Source organism: Quercus suber, unplaced genomic scaffold (assembly GCF_002906115.3).
Source record: "Quercus suber isolate HL8 unplaced genomic scaffold, Cork oak 2.0 scaffold_122, whole genome shotgun sequence".
In the NCBI taxonomy this organism is placed as follows: Eukaryota; Viridiplantae; Streptophyta; class Magnoliopsida; order Fagales; family Fagaceae; genus Quercus; species Quercus suber.
The window spans coordinates 753,114-755,709 of NW_027069587.1; positions in this window are offsets into that span (position 1 = coordinate 753,114).

A 2,596-nucleotide genomic window follows, 5' to 3' on the forward strand; every position below is an offset into this window, starting at 1 on the left:
GTGGCATTGAAGGAATCACCTTTGCAAGCACACACATCTATAATGTTTTTGTTAGACTGTGAAAGGATATGACGATAGGTTCAGATCAGCTCACTAACACAAGCGATTGCCTCTGGCACTTCAGTAGAGAGCAATGACAAGGTACATTATGTTCTTTGACACTTATGTAGTGAATGAGGTTAGTTGACATGCATGTTTCTCTTCTAACAAACACCAGCTTCAAAAACATTTTGTACATAAGAGACAATTAATAATACTTATAAAAATCATGTTCGTTTGTGAGATTAATCAAAGAAAAGGCATGCAAAGAAATATTATGTAAAATTTTACGTTCTGCGTGTATATACTTTTTTTTAAAAGGCAAATAAATTCAATCCCAAGACGTGGTGGTGTTAATGTCTTCATATGAGTTTATTTACTTATTTATTTATAAAAATGTATTGTAAAATGTAACATAAAATAAATTATTTGGATGGCTTAAATTTAAAGTATTTAATCCCAAATTGCTATGTAAACGAAATGAGAAGGCCTATAAAGGCCAATGGGGTGGAAGCAGACATTAAGATCATAGCGGAGTTGGTTCTTGAACTTGGCAATACAAGGATAACGGAGGGAGATTGGGAAGAAGGAGATTGTGCGATAAAAGCAAACGTTGGTTATGTCCTTGGAGGTGATCTATACGGGGGAGTTTATGGAGATGTTTGTAGATCATAGTACACCATGATGGTGGATGTGTAAGTGGGGAGGGTCATAATCGTCAATCTCGTACCGGGACTGTACTGGTTTGACTAGTGAAATGATATATTTCAGTACCAGTCAATACCGATGTATTGTTTCGGGTTTACAGTTATTTTATATATATATGTGTGTGTGTGTGTATTATAATAAACATAAAAGTTTACCATAAAACATTACTTTAATTTTAAACAAATTATTCATGATTTTAGATTTTAGCATCAATTAAAAGGAAAAAAAAAACACACACACACACATAATATAAAAAATAGAAAGCTTAAAAGTTACCATTGCATACTAAGAAAACAAATAATACTAATAAGTTAATGTAAATAAGTTATTATTCTACCCTAACAAAAATTCAAAAATTACAAAACTTAAAAAAAATAATAATAAATAAAAAAAACTTTTTTCTGTACCGGCCGTATTGCCCGAAATTGGCCGGTATGGCCGGTACGGCCGGTATTTAAACCGGTACGAAACGTTAATATTTCGATACTGGTATGCAACCGGTACAGTACGTACCGGCCGGTACGGCCGATACCGGTACGGTATCGACTTCCTTGATATACATAGCGTGCAAAATGGTGTGATGAACATTGGAAGTAATGGTAGAATCAATGTTCAAAAGCATAACGCGAAAAACGTTGGAGAACTAGAAGGACAAAAACAATACTTGAATAGTATTTGCTAATGACAGAATAACTATATAATAGTTGGTTAAAATATTTCATTAGGAAGTCTTGGTTCAACCCTTTATTAGAATCAGGAAGACACTGGATAAGACGAACCCTATCGTCCCTTGTCTTCATATAATATGTCTTACTCCTCAGGTGATGAAGGTTATAACACCAATTCACATCATGGTGAGTCAGTCTCAGCCCCATTTTCTCATTCAGGGTATCTACACACCCTAGTATCCTAAACACATTCACAGCACACTGAGTGGGAGCCAGGCGGAAATGCCTAAGGTAATTGAGGGTCACCGGCCTCATAGGGATTCTCATCCCTCCTTCTACAAAAGCAACTATTGGGATTACGACCTCACCCTCTCTCCTCCTAAGGTACCATTCTCCTTCTTCGCAGTACTTCAAATTTACATTATTGGGTATTCCATAGTCAACAATGAATTGGTTCATCATCTCGTCGAATTCGACCAACTTCTTAAACTTACCCATTCCCCAAAAGACAACTAAAAGCTCTAAAAAAGAAAAGGAAGAGTGAAATCAGGGAAATTTGGGGTCACTAGACAAAGAAAACTTACATAGGTATGACGATACTCTTCAGATAGTGTGCCAGTCGAGTCAAATTCAAACTATGTGCATCAACGATGATAAGCGTAAAAATGATGACACCAGGCAAGTCAAACAGGTATTTATACTCTCCCTTAATTTCCCCAAATGAAACCACTTGCTCATAAAGGCAGGAGATCATGCCACTGAAAGTGGGAAACGTGGTGCCGCCAAAAATTTAATATGGGCGCCCATTAATTCTCGAAACGCTAAAAACGCGCATCGGGCAGTCAAGAAGCCGCCAGCATCAGCATAAACTAAAATGAAGCCATTCGTCCAATGGGTCTGCATGTATCAAAACCCTCCTCCCCGTTCGAGGGAACGTGCAGCAGAGTTTTGAGGGGCTATTGTGGGGTCCGTGGGCCTGATAGCCTCGGCCCATCTTATAAGGGACCCAAGGCCCATGCCGAGGAGAGCAAGCTATTTCTGAGGAAAAGGGGGGGAAGCCTCTTCTCCTGGATCCACGCCGAGGATACCTTGTCCTCGGCCTGACAAAAGTGATTTCAGGGAGTGGCCACTCCCAAAGTAAGCTGTCACTCTCGCATTTAATGCGCTCAACTAACCCTCCT